Source organism: Peromyscus eremicus, chromosome 8a (assembly GCF_949786415.1).
Source record: "Peromyscus eremicus chromosome 8a, PerEre_H2_v1, whole genome shotgun sequence".
NCBI classification, from domain to species: domain Eukaryota; kingdom Metazoa; phylum Chordata; class Mammalia; order Rodentia; family Cricetidae; genus Peromyscus; species Peromyscus eremicus.
This window is the reverse complement of record NC_081423.1, coordinates 30,443,260-30,468,925: the sequence shown is the minus strand read 5'-3', so window position 1 is coordinate 30,468,925 and position 25,666 is coordinate 30,443,260. Positions and strand designations below refer to the sequence as shown.

The following is a 25,666-nucleotide window of genomic DNA, read 5'->3' as shown; positions in this document are numbered from 1 at the left end:
ATACTTCATAAGGAGGTGAACAAATAAATGGAAACAAGGCATGAAAAAAATTAATGACTGTTTCTCTTGCCAATAAATGAACTCAAGAACAAGACCCACCATTTATCTGAAATATTTCGTTCCATGTTAGTTTCAATTGTCAACTTGTTAGGTTCTAGAATCACCTAAGAGAGGAGCTTCCAGGAACACCTGTGAGGAATTATCTACATGAGGTTAGCCTTGGCATGCCTATGACAAATTATCATCATTAGGAGACAGAGAAAAACCCACCCTAGAAGTAGGTGACACCCTTACCAAACTTGAGTCCTAGGCTGCATAAAAAGGAGAGAGAGAGCTGAGTGCCACAGTATCTCTGCTTCCTAACTGCAGAAGCAAAGTGACCCAGCTTTTGCCCCTGTGACTTATCTACCATGATGGACTATACCCACAAACTGGGAGTCAATAAATAAATAAATCCCTTCTGTTACTTATGCCTGAGTTCTATCACAACAGGAAAAGTAACAAATATATTCCACAACAATGGAATAGCAGAAATTAAATGTTTCTGGGCTGATACCGACACGGCATGAAATCTGTGCTCCTTCACACTGACATTAACAATCCATCAATAGATACTGTATTCTTTCGCACTGACATATAACAGTCCATCAATGGACATTCCATTTCTTCTGCCTCCTTTCTTCTCACTAGAGGGAACCAGAGAGTTAGCTTATGCTTATTGTTCTAAACGTAAGGAAACCAAGGCCCGGGGAGGGGAAATGACATATATGCAGATGTGCATAAATCTCTCCACCTTTGTTTCTCCACCTATCAACCTAAGGGGCTTAGAATGAAAGAGTGATTTTGAATTACTTGTATAGCAGAGCTTACCCACAGAGCTAGAGAGAAACAGAATATGCCCTCCCATTGTTCAGAGCAGTTTGGCTCTTAGATACAGTACATTGGATATCGTATATCCAGTTCTGTATCAGATTAGTGAGAAAGGAGGGTTTCATGCAGCTAACAACTGTAGAGTATTTTACAGCATCAATTGGTACCCCAGATAAAGGTTTATTTTTCAGCTGAAACATGATGTAAATGTAAATGTCATTGAGCAGGGCAAACCTCTACAATGCACCAGGTCCCCTTAGCTCTTTCCTGTCCTATACCAACCCACTTCACTCAGGCAACTTCTCTCTGGCTGACTGGAGATTACTCCCACCTGCCATCTTTCATGTCTTGGAGAATTCTATGATTTACTTGCTTGGGTTCTTATCTTCATAATTAAAATGTCAAATTGGTGGTTACAAAATATAACAGAAGGTTAGACGAGATGGTGTATTTCATTTTCTCTCAGCAGTTCTGAATATGTGCAGCCCTGTGCACGCTGCGATTTTTCTGTGGTGTCTGGCAGCAATGTTCCCTCTTGTCATCGCCAGCCTGCCATCAGGCATCCATTAGCCAAGACAGAACTCAGGATTCCTAAAGGGAGAAGGGAGATAGGCTAGTGGTTCATTCACCTCATCTCCCTCAACTTCCAAACACTGAAGAACACTAAAGGCAGAAACTAGGGAACATTCTTTACACATACACCACACAGTGCCCAGTCAAATGTAAAATCTGCATGAATAACCACATGGCATTTACTGTGGAACGTAATATATCAGACCACAAAACCAAGTTTCACGCATTCAAATTCTGAAGTAATATACTATATTATTTCTGATAACAATAAAAAAAAACGCCAAAAGAAATTTTCTTTTCACTTTCTTTTTTTTTTTTTTTCAGATAAAACCCAGGGCACTATGTATGTTAGTAGTTATGCAGTCAAGCATTGAGCTACCCTTCTGGCCAAGAAACTTTAGAAATTACGCAAATTTGTAGAGACCAAACATTCTACCTTTGAACAAAGAAGCTAAAAGATATTACATGTTTTCAAAACAGGTGAAAATGAAAAAAAAAAAAAACAGTGTATCAACATTTGTAACAAAAACACAGTACTGAGAGAAATTTATACCAATAAGTATATATACTTCAAAGATGAAGAAAGTTAGGAAGATTTCAAATGATCCATAATCCAGTTAGCTTCAGCCTAGGGGTGCAACAATGGTTCCACATGTGCAAATCAAATCAAGACAGTTATTTGAATTTCAAGACCCAAAGCTTGGCATTGGGTTCAAACACTTGCCCACTTTAAGATATATGTAGAAAAGAAAATGTACAGGAAAAAAATTAATTTTTTTTACAATTTTGGCCAGAACTTAAAATCTTTAAAGCCATCTCTCTTGCCCATAAAATTACTATAACTTACAGAAAGGATAAAGCAAAATCTTTGAAATACATACATAGAGATGTTGCTATGTCCTATTTACTAGGATTGAGAGGCAATCTTTCTTTGGGGAAATGAAATGTTTTGTTTTGTTTTGTTTTTTTTCTAATGCCAGAACTCAAGCAATGGCCCTATTACACTTCTAATGGTATTGTCGTAGGGTTTTAGTGGTCCTTGTTATAATATGTCACATCAAGAGAATAAAAAATAAAATCATACATCATCCTAGTATATGCAAAAAAATCCTTTGACAGAATTCAACAGTCCTTCACGATAAAGGTTCTGAACAAACTAGTATTTCAATATAATAAGGAATGTATATAACAAACCCACAGCCAACACCATAATAAATATGGAAAAACAAGCATTTCTTTTAAGATAAGGAATAAGATGAAGGCATCTCCTCCTACTGTTCTTATTTAATAGAATATGAAAAGTATTAGCCAGGACAATTAAGCAAGAGAATAAAAACAAACACGCAAATAGGAAATGAAGAAGTCAACTATTTGAAGATGACATGATTCTCTATATAGACAGATCAGAACTCAATCTAAAACACAATTTAAACTTATAAGCAAATTCAGTAAAGCAACCAGGTACAAAATCAAGATATAAAATTGAGTAGCTTTTCTACACATCAGTAACAAATTTCCTGAGAAAGAAATCATGAAAGCAATCTTAATCAATAACTTGTGCAAAAAGAATAAAATATAGGATTAAATTTAGCCAAGAAAGTTAAAGACAACTACAATGAAATTTACAAGTTAGCAAGTACAGAAGCATCATGAGGAGGAAGTAAGAGAGAAGAGAGGGGAAGGGAGACATTACTGATTATAGTCACTGGCTTTGGAATTTAACAAGGGAAGTGAGGTTAGCAAGGTGATGAGGTATGGGGAGAGAAAATGGAAGGGTTATAACAAATTGCAAATCCTGTTGAATTTGAAAGGCTCTGGGGAAAGGCTGGAGACACAGCTCAGTACAAGAGAACTTGTCTAGTATGGACAAGCCTTGGGTTCAATTTCCAGCTACAAAGGAATGAAGAGACAGAAGGAAGGAGGCCAAGAATGAGGGGGCAGAGGAAGGAATGGAATGGAGAAAGAATGGAGGAGGATGGATACTGGGAGGGTGTGAGGAGGAAACTTGGAGATGGAGCCTACAGATAGTGAGCAAAACAAAGAAGAATCCAATATGTCCCATTGTACAAGGAGAGCGAAATTGTTCATCCCAAAGATGTGAGGAGAAAGACCACTGACTGAAATCATTATGGCCAAACTAATTAAAGCAAGCAATTAATTAAAGCATGCTTTTTTATTCATGAACATGAGCTGCCTCCCCCTAAGACAGGTTCAAGAGGTCAACATTGGATGCGAGGAAAACAAGATTTTTATAGCTCAGGGGTAGGGGGTTTCCAAATGGGGGATTGGTGAGCAAATAGGCAGGATTATAGGAGCAGAACATAAGCATAACAAGTTAGTTATAATGACTTTCTGAAACAAACACATGGTTGCAAGGTAGTCACAACAAGGTAGTTATAACAGGTGGTCATAATAACCTTTTGAAACAAAGATTATTATGTTTCCTGGAACAGGCAGTACAGAACCATTTGTAGTTAAGGTTACAGGTGGGGCATAGCCCAATCCTTGAGAAACAGATATTTAATAATAAACAGGAATGGATCTAGTTTATTTTTACTACAAGATGGTTTTCAAGTCTAAGACGAAGGCAGGCTGGTTTATCAAAATCTACAACCCCTAACACCCACAGCCTTGCCATTATTAGGTGCACTGGGTAAACTGTGCTGTGCATCCCTGATATCTTTATCAGAGCATCCCCAGAGGACTCCAGAGGGCCCTTATACTCTTCTTTGCAAATCCTCCTTTTCACTCCTGTCTCTCCTGAACCACCAATCTGAAATCAAAACCCACTTGAACCCATAACAAATCCTAGATCATTAACCTCTCACCTCAATATCTCCTTCCCTTCTTCAGTCTATGCGTTGGACGTGGCTCTGTCCTAAGGACACAAATTCCCTCACAACCCTCCCATATGGTGGATCATTTTACCTAGCATATGAAAGTAAGGGTTTTCCCTTTGTTTATTATTATGATTCTGTTCCATTTCAGCCTCTGTTTAAAAATAAAAGAACAATTAGCTTTGGGCCTCATGTTACTAGATGATGTCACAAATATACCTTCCTGGTCAGCAGATGGCACTTGGGTCACCTCCAAATTCTTTAGCAGTAAGTTTCTGCCTCGTTACCACCTTATTACTATTCCTTTCTTTGTTCTTGAGATCTGAACATGAATGAATTATCCAACAGTCTGGTCTCTTTTTGTGTGTGACTTAATCTCACCCACTACCTTAACTCAGTGCTATGGGCTAAGATGTGACCCTCAGTGCATATGTTGAAACAGGAAATTCCAATTTTATGGCTTTTGGAATTGGAGTCTTGAGAAGAAAATCAAGCTTAAATAAGACCACACACTGCTAATTATTGGCATAAGACATGAGTTTGGTTCCCAGCACCAAGGTGAAGCAGCTCAGAGCTTCTTGTAACTTTAGCTCTAGGTTGCCATCTTCTGGACGCCTTAGGCATCTGCAACCTGCACATACACATGCACATTTCCACACATACATATGCTCATATCTAAATAATAAAGCCTTTTTAAAAAACGGAGTTAAGATTACATCCCACTTTTTGACATTGTGACTTGACATCATCTACAAAATTCGAGATTGAGAACCACATAACTAACTTTATTATTTTGTATGAGGCTGCATTTGCAGCCATCCAAGACCAGGTATATATCCTGGTTGGATATGCCTGTATATTATGAACAATAAAAGCACAAAATTATACCTCTAACTTCAAATGGAGGACAGTTACAGAGATATACCTTCTTCCATTTTTTCTATTCAGGGGAGAGGAAGCATACATTCCCTCAGGTTAACCTCATTACATCCAAATTCCTGGTCCCCTGCTTGAAACATATGAATGTGAGGAAATTTCTTCTGTGTCTGGAAAGTGAAGATAACAGTGATATGTGCCTTGCTGGGTTATTGTAAGAATGAAAATAAGAGAGAGTATATGGAAGTGAACAGCTATCAACCACAAGCTGTCTGTTTTCACCTGTTTTCAGGAATAAAGTTTTATTGGAACATGACAGTATCATTTGCTCAGATTTTGCCTATGGTTTCTTTCCCATTACAATTACAGAGCAGAGGAGTTACAGCAGATATCATCTAGCATGCTAATCCTAAAATACTGACCATCTGGCATTTTGTTGAATAAAAATACTTTGTGGACCTCTGGCATATGTACAGGGTTTAAAATAGATTGAAGCAACTTAAATTCTCAATGAGCAATGGTGCATATATCCTTTGGGAAAAAAAAAAGCTTGTTTCAATTTGCTCAGAATTGTAGGAAGAGGCTGGATGGGGGAGGGTAGGTAGAAACAGTCACTTGCACTGGGAAGTTTAGCAGTAAAATTCCAAAGCACACAGCCCTTCACAGAAGCCCACTTTCCCTTTGGGCTGTGGTATAATGTGTGCAGTGCGCACAGAATGGGGTTGCAGACTTATTGGATTTTCCTGTCTCTACTAATGCTGGTTAATAGACCTCATACCAAGCATGAAATATGTTCTCAAGGCTGAAAACTGTGCAAGATGCCTTAACCCCAACCAAGGTTCTCACAGAAAAATGGGGAAACAAGTCTAAGAAAGAAACTAGGAACTTCTCACACTATACAACCCCTCCAAAGCTAATAGCTGTGGTTTAGTAAGATAACGGAGACTAGCCAGAGGCATTGATGCCTTGAAGTTTATTGGGTGAGATACACAGAAACAGATTCCTGTCACAACTTGGGCTGTGTCAAGAGATAAAAAGCATTTCATAAAAATGTGTTTGTATTTCAGACACTGACACACTAAAAAATAAATACAACTTTAAAATCCCTCTACATACCTCAACGCATCGTCCCTCACACAGGATAAAACATGCAGAAGCTGGCACATAGACAAAATGCATGTCCTCATTCTGCACATTGACTCATGACATTTCTCATGACACCCATTTTCCAGCTGACAAAAGTTGGGAAAGTGGGAGCTATGATTGGATGAGAGATGATCACGTGGTACAGAAGCGATCATCTGGGCATAGAAGCTAACAGCCCAAGCTTGGATCATAGACCGGACACTAGCTTAGAAGGCTGTTGAGCCCCTGTGGGCTTTTGTATCCTGCTTCCACAGAAGTATTGTGAGGACTTAAAGAGAGGGGGAATCTTTAAATGTTTAGCATGGGGCCTGACACATATGCTCTCAGTAAGTGTTAGCTAGCATGTAATCATCAGTATTGTATTTCTATTGTCAAATTGTACAGTATAGAATCAGAGCCTTGGAAACCTGCTGTAGTTAGTGATGAATTAAATTTCATCATGGCGGAGGCATCTAAAAATCTATACCCACTGTTGTTGGATCTAAAGGAAAGTAAAAGGATTAATTTCTACTATGCCTTAGCTCTCCTAAGAGGTGGATTTATAAGTATTTCATCCTACTTATTAAAGCTACTACCTTTCTCCCCCCTGCCCAAAAAAAAAAAAAAACATAGAAAAGTTACTTTTCAATAAAATACTGCCCGTCTTACAAATAACCAGATCAGTAGAAACTAGATATTCTCCACATAAACTATCATAAAACATATGATGGCTTCTTGCTTTACATTCTAATAGACCATTAAAATACAAACTAGTTCATGGTAATCCAATAATGTGGATTAAGGGTGTGTTCTAGCCTGTCTGGCCTGACACATTACTTTGCCTTGTCCCTAGGGTATAGTCCTGTAAGGGTCCCATGAGGACCTCAAATGTCAAGGCCCCTCATCTGCAGCACACACTTCAGTATGACTATATGAATTCTCTCTCCAGCTTAGTGAGAACATTGATCATTCTGTCTGCTTCCCAGTTCCACTACAGCTGTTTTCAGAAGGAACTTGTCTCCCCCAATTCATGAACTGGACAGCCAGGGCATGTAGGAGAAACACGTGCAAAAGACTGAATTCCTAATCATTTTCATTTTCTATGAAACTGTGCCCTGCCCTGACAGACTCTGACTGATTTGGTTTCACACTCTGATTTTGTTTTCCAGACCCAGAAGGTTGCTGAAAGCTCCTCCCAGTTTCTCAGCCTTTGCACCTGTGACAATTTTAAATCAGAACATGCTTTGAGTGGGGGTTGGGGGGAGTTGTACCACAGAATAGCAGACCCCATCCAAGGAACATTTTCCCCAGGATCTTGACCTTTCAGTTCCTGGCTGACTTGGCAATTCCTTGGTCCTTTAGAAGAGTCTGCATTTTGATAAGCTTACATTCAATCAGTCTTTACCTCAATTTATCTCTGTGTGTTCATGCAGGTACACATGTACAAATGTATGTGCAGGGGTACATGCCCATGTGTTCACATGCATGTAGAAGTTAGAAGACAACCCTGGGACTTTAGATACATAAAAACAAAAACTTAATAACTTTTGGCATACTTACTATGTTAAATTCTTTGTAAGGTACATTTAATATCTTTGTATCATTTAATAATTATAATAAATTACAAATCACCTAATTAAAAAAAAAAAGAAGACAACCCTGGGTATAATTTCTCAAGTTCCATGCACCTTTTCTTGATTTCTAGGCTGTCTCTCACTGGCCTGGAGCAGCCAGTCAGAGAGCCCCAGGGATCTCCCTGTCTCTGCCTCCTCAACATTAACATTACAAGTGTTGCCACCATAACCAATTTTTTCTTTTAAATTTTTCATTATTGTCTTATGCTAATGAGTATTTCACCTACATGTAATTTCAAGCTCACTTTGCATGGCTTTTCATTAGAACTCCATGTTAAAATATTTGGGGGGGGCTTCCACAAAAATTGTGTCAACTTCAAAAAAAATTTTTTTTTTTTTTTTGGTTTTTCGAGACAGGGTTTCTCTATGTAGCTTTGTGCCTTTCCTGGGACTCACTTGGTAGCCCAGGCTGGCCTCGAACTCACAGAGATCCGCCTGGCTCTGCCTCCCGAGTGCTGGGATTAAAGGCGTGCGCCACCACCGCCCGGCTCAAAAAATTTTTGAAATTAGGTTTTATTTTTATTTTTGAATATGAGTTCTTGCATGCATGTACATATGTGCAACCCATGCAAACTTTGTGCCTAGGGAGGACAAAAGTGAGTATCAGATCCCCTGGAGTGGGAGTCAAAGATAGTTCTAAGCTACTATGAGAGTGGTGGGAGTCAAACCCATATCCTTTGGAAAAGAAGTCAGTGTTTTTAACCACTGAACCATCTTGCCAGCCCTTCAACTGTCAACTAGAGGCTCCACAAGAGCCTCTATTTAGATGGGTTAGATCTATTAACATTTACCATATTAAAAAGTAAAGCTAAACCCCTAAGAAATGTTTCAATATTTTAAATTAAATTACTTCTCATTTTAATTATACAAACAAGTAATGTTATATAAAAAATATTTTCCCTTAAAACAGCGAGTGAAAGGATAGCACTGCTTTTCGTAGTTTTAAAAACCATTCTAATGTTTAGCTGAATAGAAGACGTCAGACTCTGTCACTGGGTTCTACACTCTGCTGCTCTTTGTGGTCTTGGGTTATGGTATATGAAGAAAGAAAGCCTCACACACATGCTCTGCTGGAAGCTGGATGAGGACTATAGTCATACTTCCTAATAATTACGGAATTGCTCCTTGGACACTACACCTACACTCAAGATGATATATTTTCTCCAAGCGTGATTGTGACATGAAACCTTACATCACATCCATAAACATTTTGGCCATGTTTAATTTAAATACAAGGGTCTATCTTTTGCCTTAAGTGAGTGTTTTACAAATCAAATGGTTGTGATATCATCCACTGACCCTCTGGAAAATACTGGCTGACAATCATATACATCTTATAAATGTTAGATTTTTTTTCCCACTATAAAATCTTTTAAAAACACATTTGTCAATATCACCACTGTTCTGATCAAAACGTCTAATTTTTGAGAGACTATCAAACTTATGGTAGTAAAAACAGATTCCTCTAAACCTTGTCATTGGCAGCAAATAACAGATACTGTCAATTTTTACAAGTTTAATTTGTTGAAGTACAGAATTACCTTTTAAAATTTTGAAACAATGTCTTACTGTGTATCCTAGGTTGGTTCAACTCATATTGTAGCCTAGGATGGGTTTGAACTCACCATCTGTTGTCGCCATGCTGAAGAGGTAGGATTGTAGGCATATACCACCAAACCTAGAATTTTTCTTGTATTTTCAATACAATATTTACATAAAACCTAAGTGTGAAAAGAGCAATAGCTGTCAGATACCTTTTTGAGCGAAAATGGTATGCCATGAAAACATTGGCCTGAATTGCCTTCAGCAGCCCCTCTAATGGTTGGGTACCCAGTACAACACCTTGGGTAGCACTGACATTTTGTCATCCAGCATGCTTTAAAGAACAAGACCATTAATATATTTTATGTTTCATCAAGACCATTTGATGCAAGTCTGTTCTATGTATGATAAATGTGTGTGTGTGTGTGTGTGTGTGTGTGTGTGTGTGTGTGTGTGTGTGTATGATAAATGTGATACATATATACATATATATCTGGCCCATAAATCAACTTGTTGCACTTTGGTAGACATACTTGAACATATATAGGGCAGCAATCAACTGAAGCCATTACAAGAGATTAAATAAGGATACTCTGCCATCTTGTTTCCCATCCTAGCCTATAAGCATGTGTCCACTGAGCAGCCTCTTCAGTCTTCAGTGCCTCATTTTGCATCTCTGTGATTTTAATGGTAGTATTACTTCATGAAACTGACTCTAAATGAAATACTGAAGTACTATCTAGTGTTCCCAAGCTCAAAACAAAACCAAACTGATGGCAGATCTCACAGAGGAATTGGGTATTAGAAAAGTTCCCTTCAAGCTCACGACTTAGGATGCTGTTGGCTGCAATGTGAACAGACCAATGATGTTAGAGTTTCTTTAAATAGTAGCATTCTTAAAACAAAGTTGATTAAAGGGTGGAAGCCTGTGACTAGTGCTTTTTAGGAATATACTCCTATATTCCCTCTGAATAGATGGTTCATTGCCCACTAATTTGGGCATTTAATATATTTATAGAATATAATGATAACAATTATAGGTATCAACTACACACAGATTTATCCACATATGTGTGCATGTGTAGGTAATATGGGTTACATGCACATAAACAATTGTATGTGTGTGGTGGGAAAGAGTCTTGTGATTATTAATGAGATTTAATGCTGTTGTTGTCATGTCTTCTAAGTCATCAGCAGTTTTATCTACCCCTGCTTTGCACTCTCAGCGCAAATGTCAATCATAGTAGAAATAGCTTAATATTACTATGATGATAGTAACAATGTCGCTTAGAATGTGAAAAAAATAAAACAAGCTTTTCATTACCAGACTGAAGTATTCATTTCTACCTTAAAATACACACGCACACGCACACGCACGCGCGCGCGCACACACACACACACACACATATATATATATATATATATTCCTCATATTATCTATACAAATTCCCTCTGATTATGTTCTTTATACCTCATGGAAGTAGTGTTTCCAGATGCTTTCAAATTGTTAACTCCTCAGAGTTTTAAAAAGCCTTGATAAAAATATGTAAACAGAAGCAAAAATTTATACCTAGTATTTGCTTTGTTTCTTGGTCATTTCTTAGGGAATGCTTTTGTTTTATGTTGACAGTGTTGTTAATTAACTATTCCTGTATTATCTCTAAATTAATTTCATTGGGATATAAATTAAATTGCTTACAAATTATCTGTTTACATGTTTTTAAGCAGGAGAAGATAATATTCACAGCATGACTTGAGAAAGTTATAAATAGAACAGATTAACTTGGTTTGTAATAATGCCAAAAACAAAATTAAAGGGAAAAGAAGCTTTTTATTTTTACATTATAGACATTATAGCCCATGGGGAGGAATATCTATATTTAACTTATATTGCCCTTATGTCTAAAATGAAATTCGGTAGAAGAAAAATGACAATTTACAAACAAAGAAAAAGAAGATATGAGTGGGTGAAATTGATATGTTTGAAATCAGGATGAAAAGTAAATAAAAATTGAAAGTTATAGTTTGTTGGTCCTTTAGTTTCAAATAGGGCCTTGCTCTACAGACCAGGCTGGCCTTAAACTAGCTAACAGTTTCCATGAGTGCTGGGATGACAGATGTGTATTATCATGCCAGGCCATGCTTACAAGGTTATTAAATGTGATATTTGAAACATAAAATAAGCTGAAAAGAAGTTGACATAGTTCTTCCTAGAACCTACAGGATACTCTGTGCTGTGGGATGCAGAAATATGAAGTAGGAATTCAGATGACTACAACAAAGCTATACCTGGAAGAAGCCAAGGGCCTTTCCAGAGGATAAAGCCAAGACTTAAGGATGATATTGGTTTTTGAATATTATCCACTTCCTGCAACAAATTTCTCATGCGCTAATATAGTTTTTCCATTCCTAGAACAGTGTGTTGCTCATTCATTGGGCACAATTTCCCCTATACAATTAAAGTATTTGGATAACTTCTTCCAATTGTGCTAACAACAGACACAGTCAAGACCCCTAATTTCATGTCTTTCTGTAATTATTGTCATTAGCAACATCCAGTCAGGAACTTCTGTGGATGAAAGATTCTTTTTTTTTTTTTTTTTGGTTTTCCGAGACAGGGTTTCTCTGTGTAGCTTTGCGCCTTTCCTGGAACTCACTTGGTAGCCCAGGCTGGCCTCGAACTCACAAAGATCCGCCTGGCTCTGCCTCCCGAGTGCTGGGATTAAAGGCGTGCGCCACCACTGCCCGGCTGATGAAAGATTCTTATCTGACATACTTCCCAGACTTTCTAAGAACAGGCTGCAGATAGATGACATCCATACTATCTGTTAGAGAAGGGCTGGCTGATATGCTAATTAAGCTTAACCTTCTTTCTTCCATAGTGCTATCTCTAGTTCTAGATCTCCCTTTAACAATTAACTCAGAACTAAAGGGCTTTTACATACCAGGTACGTCAAGCTGTGACACAGGTTACCTAGTTACCTAGCTACACTTCCCCTGCCCCGCCAGAAAATGGGCAGTTGAGTTAAGTTAAGAGAGATACTGCTCCAAAGGAATAAAGGGCAGTTTTATTTTCACTCAGTGACTTATAGAACCTAACATTTTACCTAACCACTTCTAAGAATATTGTTTGAGCACCTAAAATCTACCTTTCTCAGATCTTTTAACCGAATTTAGCCTTTAGTTGATTCAATCCCCATTAGCCACTTCCCTTTTGGGTTGTTATGATAGCTGACAACTATTGCTTTTTGTGTGGATCTTATCATCCCTCCTTTTGACCCTGAGGGAATTCAAGCCTGTGTGACCTTGCCTTGGCCAGAGAATTGCTATTCCATGGGTATATAACTGAAAAACCTCAAAGACTTGGGGAGGACTAGATTGGGGAACTAGAAGAATGAGATGGAATATGAGGAAGAGCTATATAGGGAAGAACAAGATGAGAAAAAACAAGATGAGAAAGAACTAGATGGGAGAATTAAGACAGAACTTAAAGAGAATAGCAGCAAAGTGTAGAGAGAAATCAGGCAAGAAAGGACTAAGTATGAGAGCGTAGAAGAATCTGTGTAGAGAGAGAACTGACTTAAAAGAATAAAATGAATGGACTAAAGAGTTTCATGTACATAGACTCATTTGATATCATTAAGATTAGATTCCTCAGCTAGTTGTTAGATTCTTCCATGGACCCTGGGAAAAGACTACCAAGGGGCTGGACCCCAGTAGTCTTCGTTAGCTCTGAATGACCTTGAATATAAGAACAGCCCTCATGAACCCGAAGAAAATGCATGTTCTCACTGCCAACTACACTTGTTATAGGGAAGAGATAATGAAATTTTTCTCTCTTCATTCTGAGGTCTAAGGAGAGAAGGTGGCATCAATTATACATACATCTGTATGAATTTAATATAAATTAAACACATGTAGACAACTGTGCATGGATAGTGGTGTCTCATTTTCACCTTTCTTCTGAAGCAGTGAATTTGATAGTGAAAGCAAACTGGTTCTAGGACAGTGAGTTGACCCTGGCAAAAATCATTCTACTAGATTCAATTGTTTTCATCTGAGCATTTTACAGTTCCCTCCAGTTACTGCTAAATGAACATCCTGTAGAAGCTTCACTCAGTTGTACTGAGGGGAAGTGAGAAGGGTTTAAGTCCACAGTAAGGCAGAAGAGAATCACCCCTAGAGAAGGAAGGCAGTATTGCAAAGGCCATGGAGATGGCAGCTGATAGAATGGGTAGCTGGGCTCACACTGAAAATGCAAAGATGAAGGCCTAGTCAGAAGAATTAACTCACAGCAATAGAGTAAGAAGGAGATCATGTCATATACAAGCCATTAGCTTCCTCTAGGGTCATAAGGCTAAAACAATAGTTTGACTGACATTACATATGTGTTAATGTTTCTGTTTCTCACAAATTTTCTCTTGGATGAAGAGATGACTCAGTAGTTACAAGTACTTGCTGCACTTCCAGAGAATCCAAGCTTGGTTCCCAGCACCCACTCGCCTATTATAACTACAGCTCCATGGGACCCAACACCCTCTTCTGGCTCCCACAAGCATACACATACATGTGGAATACACGATACACATGCATATACACAAGTTAAAATGAAATCAAAACAAATTATCTCTTAAGAGTGATTTTGGGGGCTTTTCTCTAGAATTAGAGAATGGTGTAATAAATTTAAGTCCATTGTTTAAAAGACAAAACAAAAAGACCTCAGCTCTTCCCCTGTGTTTGCTATTCTGCCTCTTCTTGGAATTGTCTTGGAGACAATGTCTCCTCCATACCTTGGTTTTGCTCTGTCACCACTGACTTTACCAAAGACAAAAATAGTTTAGCCAGGACGAAAACATAGCCTTGTTCGTAAGAGTAGTAGTAGTATTTTCATTTCTCCAACTTTGAAACTGGGTAGCAGCCCTTATCAGCAAATAAAAGCTTCCAATAGCAGAGAAATAAAGTGATTGAAAACCCTATAAAAAGCCAAAAGAAAAAAGAAAAAAAAAGCTGGATGAAATTAAAGCAAATGTCTACTCCTGGCTTCCATTAATCTCTTGGACAAATATAAAAATCCAGCATGTTTTCTGGCTGCCTCCTGACAGTAAGTCATTACTACCACACTGTTTCCACAGCCACTGATACCTTCTTAGTTGGGACCACCCAGTAAAACGTTCAAACAAAAACATTATAAAGACAAACAGGCACAACTGCATTCAGATGCTAAGCTCACAAAGTGTAAGTTTACTGACTTACTTAGGAATACACCACACAGATAAACAAGTAGAGTGCTAAAAACCAAACGGCTTTTTTTTTCTTTTTACAATATTTGTCTAAATGTTGTTCAATAAAGAAAATGGGGCTGGGCGGTGATGGCGCACGCCTTTAGTCCCAGGCAGAGCCAGGCAGATCTCTGTGAGTTCGAGGCCAGCCTGGTCTCCAAAGCGAGTTCCAGGAAAGGCGCAAAACTACACAGAGAAACCCTGTCTCGAAAAACCAAAAAAAAAAAAAAAGAAAAAGAAAAAAAAAAAGAAAATGGGCATCTCAAATTAATGAATTGATGTTTCCCAGACTACTCTTTCAGGACATAAACACCTTGTTTTAAAATATACAACTAATGCCTGCCAAGCAAGCCTGAGGATGCCAGTTCAAATCTCCAGAACCCACATAAAGCTGGAGGCAGCAGCACACATGTGTGACCCCAGAGTTCGTACTGTGAGATGGAAAGCAGAAACAGGAAAATCTCTATAAGGTCAAAGGCCAAGTAGTCTGGCACATGAAGTAAGTGGTCAATAAGAGAAACCTTGTCTCAAATAAGATGGGAAGTAAGTACCCATAGCTGGGGTTATCCTCTGGCCTCTACACATGTGCCATGGTATGCATGGTTGCATACATGCACACACACACACACACACACACACACACACACACACACACACACACGAGAGAGAGAGAGAGAGAAAAGTTTAAAGTACAATGAATGCAACAAGTACAAAAGGTTATTCCTATAATTCTATATTAAGCTGTATCTCTAAATCTAGAAGCAATAATCCTACAGTAACTGAGAACCACTCTGAAAAGAGAATGAGGTCATGAACTTTAAGCAAATACAATAAAATCATTAGATGGAAAAAAGAATTTATACTCGATCTATGTAATTCTCTAAATTATGAATATATGGAGTAGGGGGCTGGCTGCAGGGAGAATATTATGGAAAAAAACAATTGAGACGATTATTTCTCTTATAAGCTCTCTAATTTTGAAATGGAATATAATACAAGTTGGTGTCCTTGTCAGTGAACTTATATCAGGACAAGCCACTAAGATATTTCAATGGTTCCTCAAGCATAGGGATGGGGCATAGCTCAATGATAAAGTACCAGGTACTTATCCAATGACCAGTAAGAAAAATGAGGCTTGTTTCAAGCTCACTTTGCATATCTTCACAGTAGAAGTCTATGTTCAAAATAAAACCTTAATTTATTGGTGTCCACAAAAATTATGGCAACCTCAAAAATTAAAAATATTTTTTAGATTTTATTTGTGTATATGATGGTTTTTATGCAAGTCCTGCACTGTAAAACAACCTTCATCTGACTGAAAAAAAAATGGTTGTGGAAACTTTAGTAAAAGCACTAAAGCTCCTTTTATTTATAAATGATAAATAATTTAATCATAGATGACCAAAACAATGGTGAAAAGAAAAATATTTTGTCATAGTAGAAATATCACATCTTAAAAGTGGGAGGATGAGGGATGCAGAAGTAAATAATACTGTCTAATGGTAAACAGAAAAAATGATTAGTGTAAGATGCCAGTAGCATGAACATATATACTTTTCTAAAAAAACTACTTCTGATTATTTTCTTTTAAAAAGTATTTTTGGGGGCTGGAGAGATGGCTCAGAGGTTAAGAGCACGGGCTGCTCTTCCAGAGGTCCTGAGTTCAATTCCCAGCAACCACATGGTAGCTCACAACTATACATAATGAGATCTGGTGCCCTCTTCTGGCCTGCAGACATACCTGCAGGTAGAACACTGTATATACAATAAAGTAATAAATCTTAAAAAAAAATTGTTTAAAAAGTATTTTATTAAATTTCCTTACTGTGTAGAGGCAGGGCGGCACACTTGGCACTGCACACACATGGAAGTCAAAGGACAACTGAAGGGAGTTACCATGTGGCTCCTGGAGATGGAACTCACATTGTCAGCCTTGACGACAAGGGCCTTTATCTACTGAGCTGTCTTACTATTCCCTGATTATTTTCTTTTACCTATTGTATTCACTAATTCCTCCAATTTGCTGAAAGTGGAAACAGAGAACATTGCTGCTTCTTTCTAATTTTACTGGGAATTCCTCTAATGTTTTCTCATTAAGCTAGAAAGACAATATAGTGAACTATAAGGGCTGGCTTGTAGACTATAGCCACTCCTATTTCCAAGATGTCCTTGCATTCCATTGCCTATTACCCCTTCTAAAGGCCCTATCACAAACTGTTGCATCCCCCTGGGAGGGTCTAGAAATACAGCTTGACGGGGTAGAATCTCACACAGGGCACCTTAACAAAAGGAATGACTCTCCCACCCTTATCCTCCTGGTTAGAGATGAGTCACAGATTCTACCATGGTGGACAGGCAAGATCGTCATACAAGGTTGGGGACAGGTGTGCATACAGAATCACAGCCTCTATTCAACAACCGTTGGGGGCATTGAATCCTGCCAACAACTAGGTAAATGTAATGAACCTTGGGGTGACAACAGCCTAAGCAGCACCCCAACTGCAGCCTGCAAAAGCCTCTAAAGCAAGAAGTCAGTTCAATCATGCCCACATCTCCTAAGCCACAGAAAGTTTGAGATGTTCAGTGCCGGATTAAGGTGCTACATTTTTGAGAAATGTGCTATGTAGCAATAAATAAATAATATCATGAATATAATTGTGAATCTTCACTAGGTTGAAGGGAAAAAAACAGAAGGTATTACCGAGATGGTCAGAAAATTTTGAATATGCATTAGATAGCGTAGTATAAAGTGAAGTCTCTTCAATAGAAAATATTATCTGGGCTATGTAAGAAAATGTGCTGAAAGATTCAAAGATGATAGAATAACTGTGATTCACTTTCAAGTAGTTCAATAAACAAGAACCAATTTGGCTAGGTACAGATGGTGTATGTTCTCATATGGATGTGCATATCCAGAAGACCAGCAGCCAAACATGAGCAGTTTACAAATGTCTGTGAAAGGTACATGAATGTCTGTTATATTACTCTATAGAGATGGTGAGATTGTAGATGCCATTACATAGATCAAAATTGCCAACTATTCTGTAGAATTTAAACTTTTTTACCCCAATGATGACATTTTAAAATTTGCTATAGCTGAGACCCTTAGCATATAAAGAGACTTTTTTTTTAATACAATCAAGGTAGAAGGTGTTGGGAATCTACAGCTCGGGCCCATTCCAAACCCCACCCATGGGTTCAGCTAGAAACTCGGCCCCACTCCTCTCATTCCAGACCCCAACCAAAGAAAGTCCACCACGTGGCAACTCCTCCCCTGAAGCTTCTCAAGACCTCCCCTACAGGGTATTTAAGGTCATACTCATAGACTTGCTATGTGTTTTTTTTCTCTTCCCCTGAGATCACCCAGGGATGCTTTACTCATTAAATCTGGACTTTTAATTCAGTTTGATTTGGCTTATTGCATTGGTGGAGTTACCCACTATCGGGGGATTTTCTAAACACTTATTAGAAGGGGTGCCTCAAAATCCCAGATGCCCTACCTATTTAGCTCCCCAGCCTTCAGAGTGGCCAAGGGAATCTGGGAACAAAGCCCCATGATAAACAGGGTTAGAAACCCACTACAGAAGATTGCTTTATAGATCTGACCCCTTTCTGAGCATCAGCAATGCCACGCTTCTTAATCCATTGCACAACTTGATCATAATCAGTTTGCCATTGCATGGATAATTAGCTTAAACTACCTGAAAGTCTACAGCTTCCAAGAAGTTACTAGACAATTAATTAGATCTTTTGGATTGAATGTGAACTTCCCATTTCTCCAATTTATTGCTTATAACACCTGCATAGGAAGGACCTGGGAATCTTGTTAAAAGCAGATTCTCACCCATTAGGCCTAGAATGGGGCTCTAGAGTTTACATTACAATGCCCCCAGATGACTCTGAGGCTGATGGTCCTAGGATCACATTTCTAATCCCAAACTCTCTGATCCACTTCCCAACAGGCTATAATTTAAAATGGAGTTAAAACTGTTAATCATAGCAGCACTGGTAACTTATCTGTGAATTTATTTCTCAAGAAGGCAAACGTGTGTGTGTGTGTGTGTGTGTGTGTGTGGTGGAGGCATCACCAGAGCAAACTGGGAAGAACCCTTTTAAAAAGGAGCCAACTAAATATTCATCAACAAGAGAATAGTCATATAAGTGATGGTTTATCTCTATAAGACAATGCTCATCTCTTTTTCAAGACTGCCACCCATGCTCCTTCCTGTGACCCAGCAATCTCAGTTCTGCTTATCTTATTCCACAAGAGAAATGAAATAGGTCCACAGAAAGATCCTTGTAAGAATGTTCATATGTGGGCTGGAGAGATGGCTCAGAGGTTAAGAGCACTAGTTGCTCTTCCAGAGTTCCTGAGTTCAATTCCCAGCAACCACATTGTGCCTCATAACTATCTGTAAGGAGATCTGATGCCCTCTTCTGGCCTGCAGGGATACGTGCAGGCAGAACACTGTATACATAATAAATAAATCTTAAAAAAAAACATGTTCATAGGAGTTATAAGTTCCTAAAACAGACTAGGTGACCATGAACAGAAGAAATAGATAAACAAATTGGAGTGCAGCCACATAATGTAAGGCTACTTGGCGCAACTCACAATTCCAGGGAGGCTAGCTAGTTAAGAGGACCCTAGGAAAGATACATGGATTGCCCAGTGACGGAGAAATGGATGAGATCTACATGAGCAAACTGGAAGTGGGGGGGGGGTGGTAATGGAGGGCAAGGGTCGGGGGAAAGAGAGCTTAGGGGAGCAGGAGGTCCTAGCTAGATCAGGAACACAGTGGGAGAACAAGGAAAGAGATACCACGATAAATGAAGACACCATGGGAATAGGAAGAATCAGAGTGCTAGAGAGGTCCCCAGAAATCCACAAAGATGACTCCACTATAGACTATAGACAAGAGGGTGCCTGAGCTGACCTATTCTGGTGATCAGATGGCCAAACACCCTAACTGTCATGATAGAACCCTCATCCAGTGACTGATGGAAGCAGATGCAGAGATCCACGGCCAAGCCCCAGGCGGAGCTCCAGGAGTCCAATTGGAGAGAGAGAAAGGAAGGATCATATGAGCAAGAGCTATTGAGACCATGATTGGAAAAAGTACAGAGACAACTAGCCAAATTAGTGGAAACACATGAACTGTGAACCAATAGCTGAGGACCCCCCCCCCCCATGGAACTGGACTAGGCCCTCTGGATAAGTAAGACAGTTGTTTAGCTTGAACTGTTTAGGGGGCCCCCAGGCAGTGAGACTGGGACCTGTCCTTAGTGCATGAGCCGGCTTTTTGGAACCTAATGCCTATGGTGAGACACTTTGCTCAGCCTTGGTGCAGGGAGGAGGGGCTTGGACCTGCCTCAACTGAATGTACCAGGCTCTGCTGACTCCCCAGGGGAGACCTTGCCTTGGAGGAGGTGGGAATGGGGGGTTGGTTGGGGGGGAAGGCTGAGGGATAGGAGGAGGGAGGACGAGGGAATCCATGGTTGATATGTAAAATGAATAGAAAAATCTCTTAATAAAAAGAAAAAAAGAATGTTCATAGGAGTTATAAGTTCCTAAAACAGACTAAGTCACCATGAACAAAAGAAATGAATAAACAAGTTGGAGTGCAGCCACATAATGTAAGGCTACTAGGTAGTAAAGAAAGAACACACCACTGGTGTACACATACACCAACATGGATGACCCACAAAAGCATTACCTTTAGCAAAAGAAGACTTACACAGAAGAGTTCATGGTTTGGGAGGTAGCAATAATTGCCTACTTCTGATAGAAATTGGAGATACATCAGTAGACGGGTTTAGGAGAAGTCACCAAATACTACAGTTGTTCTTTGTGGATTGTATTGCTTACCAGATGCACTAGCACAAAGGAAAAGAGAATGCATCTAAATGCCTAACTCTAGTAAATGAGAAGCACAGAAGAGAAGCTCACCGTCAACACCTGCGCTTGCTGTGAAAGTATCAGGGAGACAAGATAGACTGGGAGCTGAATAGAGTCGTGAGCAGCAAAACCAAGAACAGACGCACAGTGGGGCCTTTTTGTACCCTTACTTATTTTTCATATTAAATTGTTGGATAAAGTACACTATCATTATGTGAAAGATTAAAAAAAATGAATTACTAGTCTTCCTACAAATCTGTATGCTCAAGTGCAAGAAAGTTCTGGGCAAGCAGACAAGAATTTAAGCTCTGCTGCCCCTAGAGAAGTTGTTGGTAGTAGAGATAGGGAGGGTTCACTTTGTAGCAGTGGGTAGAGTTTGTGGGTGAGGAAAAGATGAAAATTTAGAAAAAAATGATACTGTCAAAAACAAGTGATACAAGCAGAGAAAGTAATGACAGACAACAGCCAGAAGCAAGGCTGCGTTTATGTAGTAACAATATGTATGCTGAAATGCAACACAAGCGTGTATATCTCTGCCTTTTGTAACTCACACAGAAGCACTAGGCACCACCTTGACCCTGCCCCTCTGTGCAGCCAACTCTATGATGCTGAGAAATATACAATTAGCTCTTTTTACATTAAAAGTACTACTCAGACTTGGGATGTAGCTAAATCGGCAGAGTGCTTTGCCTAGCATGCTCTCTGGTCCTGGGTTGGATCCTCAGCCCTATATCAACTGGAAGTAGTGGTACATGCCTGTAATCCCAGCACTATGGATATGGAAGTAAGAGGATCAGGAATTCAAAGTCATCCTCAGTTACACAGGGAGTCTAAGGTCAATCTGAGCTACAAGAAACCCTGTCTTAAACAAAAACAAAAACAAAAACAAAAAAAAAAAAGTAGTATGCTGCTGCATGCTGAGATGGACTAATGAAAAATCTTAGTTTCTTTATCAGACCTAGTATCTTCCATAGAGTAAAAATTTAGACACTGAGATATATGTGAGAGTAATTGAAAATATTGTTTGTAACGGATCTGTTGTCTACCTACCTGCCCATCCCATAGAACTTCTCTGGGATGATTCCCACAAAGATGTAATCACAAACCTACCTACATATCTCCCACTCCCCACCCTGCACCCCCCCCCCCGTACCCCAAGCCATGGCCAATTCTACTAGGATAAACAGAACCAAGATGATCCAATCAGATTCCTTCTCCCACAAGTCCAGAATTTGCTCATGGTAACCGTGGGATTCAGGTAAGCTTGGAGACCGTGGAGATGCCCACTTCTACCACACACAAGTGAAAAGCAATATGAAGCGGATCTGTGGAGAGAACCTGAGGCTGTGCAGAAAAGCAAGGATGGGATCAATAGGGCTGGCAACATAGCTTGGGTAGAACAGTTATCTAGCATGCACAAAGCCCTGCATTCAGTCTCAGGTATTCCCAATAGGTGTCTTATCAACTCTTATCATGGGTAATGGTGGTTTCCAGACGTACCATACACTTCCGGTACCTTCCATATCACACTAATAGATCCCTCCCCCTGGGTTTCAGGATGCAAACCTGTCATTGGCCACATAATGTCTTACTTTCTTCAGCAAGTCTGAAGAATTTCTCCAATCTGAAGAAGTACAACTAAGACAATCACCACAGAAGAATGTGCAGAGTACAATATGGAGGTCAGAGGCATGTCACTGGAGACCCGGGAGCTCAGAGAACTTCACAATGAATAGACTCCAGACTCTTGCACTATCAACTCCCTTCCTGGGAGGAATGCATGCCCCTTTTCTGTTGTCCCCCTGCTGCAGACCTTCCAGCTGAGGGCCAGAAACAGAAGGTAGTTTGGAAATAAAGTCTGCATTATACAGTAAGAGAGCCGTTGACCATCACTTACAAACAAATGTTAACCCCAGCCTCTTTCAACCTAGAAATACCCATGACAGCAGGTACTCTGGCTCAATTGAAGGCAATCAAAGCAAGCACAGAGAGGTTTGTTTGTTCTTTAGTTCTTGTTCTTCTACATCATATCAATGGAGATGCAAAAAAGGGCCGTGACTTCAAACAGGCAGAAGACTGGAGTCTGGTGATGTGGATACCTTCATAGCTCAAGGGAAGCAGGTCGGCTCCTGAATGTATCATTTTGGACATTCACACATCAACACCAAGAGCCAACTGTACTTGCTGGCATTACAACTCCTGGTAGGGGCCATGGCTCTCCATTAGTACTGTAGTTTGAATGAGAATGCCCCCCTTAGGCTCATGAATTTGAATGCCTCATTCACAGTGGGGAAAGATTAGGAGGTGTGATCTTGTTGGAGGAAGTGTCACTACCATTGGGCTTTGAGGTTTCAAAAACTCACACCATTCCAAGTTAGCTTTCTCTCTGCCTCCTGCTTGTGGATCAGGATGGAAGCTCTCAGCTACTGCCTCAGTGCCATACCTACCTGCCTGCCATCATGCTCCCACTATGTTGATCATGGACTCATCAGCTGAAATTGTAAGCCCCCAATTAAATGATTTCTTCTATAAATTGCCTTCATAATGGTATCTTAGCAGAGCAACAGAAAAGTAACTAAGACAGGCCCCAAGGGATGACATTGTCAATTAAACAGTCTCTAAGAGAAGGAGAAAATGTCATACAGAAAGGGGAAGCAGTCTTTGATGTATGCAGACAGAGCACACCATGAATGATAGAGTTCTGCCCGAACTCTCCAACACTCCACTGATCTTCAGAAAGCCCCTCAGTGTCTATGTGCCTCATCATTTTTCATCAAGGCTCCAAGGTAATTTATTATTAGAAAGTACTTAGTGGTTATTTGGAAGTAAAGGTTCTTTTCTTTTCCCATCTCCCCAACCTTAATTCACTTGACAGATACAATATTAAATTTGTCACACATGGACTTTACTTCTCAATGTGATGCATAATGACCATAACCTAGCAAAAAAATAACAAAGCATGCTGGGCAGTGGTGGCACACACCTTTAGTCCCAGCACTCAGGAGGCAGAGGCAGGTGGATCTCTGAGTTCAAGGCCAGCCTGGTCTACTGAGTAAGTTCCAGGACAGCCAGGGCTATGCAGAGAAACTCTGTCTCAAAAAACAACTACAACAACAGAAACAAACAAAACAGCAAAGCAGAGTAGTCTAAATCAAATAACAGGCATTAGGTTTGTTTTAAACACTCAGGTCGCAAGCTCAGGACTGAGATTAGCCAGTGCATTTAACTCTTGATGTACGGACACATCAATGGAAATGATCTGTGAGTCCGAGACTGGCCCAAAAGAGGCACCCATCATGGTGGAGGGTGGGGGATGAACGTCTTACACATGTAGCCTCGGAAAGCAGTGGGAGTTTAGAGATTGTTCAGCAAATGGTAGCAGAACGCCTGGCCAGACATTGAGATAGCAATAAAAATGGATAACCACTTTGATACCAAAATAAACTCTAGGGGATGAGATAATAGAACAAAAGAGTTTAAAGTACAAAATATGTATCAATAGAAACATATATTTAAAAGTTGGCCACACCATTCTCTAGGCTTGGGGTCCTGGACTGAATTAAAAAGAGACAGCCAACTGAGCACATACGTTCATTGCTCTCTCCTTCTGACCGGACTACACGTGACCAGCCATTTCAAGTTCTTGTCGCTTTGACTTCCCTGCCATGACAGACTGTACATTGAACTGTTAGCTAAAATAAACCTTTCACACATGCACACACACGTGTGTGTGTGTGTGTGTGTGTGTGTGTGTGTGTGTGTGAAGAGCTTGAGTGAAATACTTAAACTAAAAAAACCTCAAAGGAGAAAAATGGTTGACTACAACCACAGAAAAACTTCAGGACTGTAAATCCATAAGGAGACATGTTTGATAGAAAAATAGACCAAAACACAAAAGGCAAATTTCTTGCTTCATGAAATATTAGGACAAGTAAGTTTTGGAAGACAAATTGACCCCACCCCTCAAAGACACTTAGAAAGAAATATAAACAGGTTTTCAAACAGGCACACAATCAGAAGTAAAGGGATGCAATTTGAAACCACATTAAGAACACTAAAAAGTTAGGAAACAGTGTTGACGAGGGCTAGGAAACAGGCTTTCCTATGCAATTACTGATGGAAATATCAGGACAACCTTTCAGAAGGATAATGTGGCTGTATCTTGAATAGTTTAAATGTCACACCTCCTTTACAATTATATTTCAAACAATTTGCCCTCATAGATGCAGTTACATAGAGGAAAGTCTGAGGCTGTAGGATTCTTAAGAATAAAATCTAGCAACTTGTACATACACCAAAGAAGAATGAAGAATAGCAGCACGACCATACTGCTGTAATAGTGGACAGACCTTCAAAAGACTAAGGTTAACTTACATGGGCTGTTACAAACAGACTTCTATGATATAATGCTACATAATAAAAAGTAGTACAAGAGTATTACAGATATTATATATACATGTCTCCACCCAAAAGAATATACTATCAAAGAACAACCATGGTAAGTGTCTGCCATACCCAATGTGGCCAAAAGCCATCTGTTTTATTAGTCTGTGGTTATATTGCCAATGGGAAGCAAAGTGTGGACTCTATCCCAAATGTGGCAGATTCCCAAGTTCACACCATGAGCCCTGACACTTCTTACCATCAAATGATGTCAAGATGATAAAAGTAGCCAGACAACAAAGGGCAAGACATTTCAACTTCTTACTTTTCAAATAACCAGGTGTGAAAAGAAAGATCTCCAATGAAAGAATGGAATTTTGCAACAGAAAGCCACATTGGTCTTAATTCCTTGAATGGAAAAAGCTACCATGGCAGAAACAATGCTTAGCTGCATTTTTATCCCGAGATAATCCACACAGGCAGACTGTATCAACATTGAGAACTTTTCTCTTCTGATCTATACAAAATCTACTGCCTGAAATTTTTAGCATCTGGCTGTGTATGAAACCCACTGTTTTCCTTATAGGCTTGAATTAAATTCTAATAGACTTAGAACTTGAATGAGTCCCCAGCTTGTTTGCAAGCACT

The 25,666-nt window shown here is 39.4% G+C and overlaps 2 long non-coding RNA genes across 3 annotated transcripts; one reads left to right on the top strand and one right to left on the bottom strand.

Annotated features, from left to right (window-relative positions):
* Positions 1-1,030: 1,030 nt before the first annotated feature.
* Positions 1,031-21,782, bottom strand: LOC131915980 (uncharacterized). 2 transcript variants are annotated; one of them, XR_009380483.1, is made up of 2 exons: positions 21,686-21,782; positions 1,031-1,461 (listed from the first exon to the last, which is right to left on the bottom strand). It is a non-coding gene; the product is annotated as an uncharacterized LOC131915980 (long non-coding RNA). The 2 variants fall into 2 exon arrangements; XR_009380482.1 differs by lacking the exon at positions 21,686-21,782 and adding an exon at positions 16,562-16,629.
* Positions 21,783-21,893: 111 nt separating this feature from the next.
* LOC131915978 (uncharacterized) lies at positions 21,894-22,509 on the top strand. Its single transcript, XR_009380481.1, has 2 exons — positions 21,894-22,075; positions 22,193-22,509. It is a non-coding gene; the product is annotated as an uncharacterized LOC131915978 (long non-coding RNA).
* Positions 22,510-25,666: the final 3,157 nt, after the last annotated feature.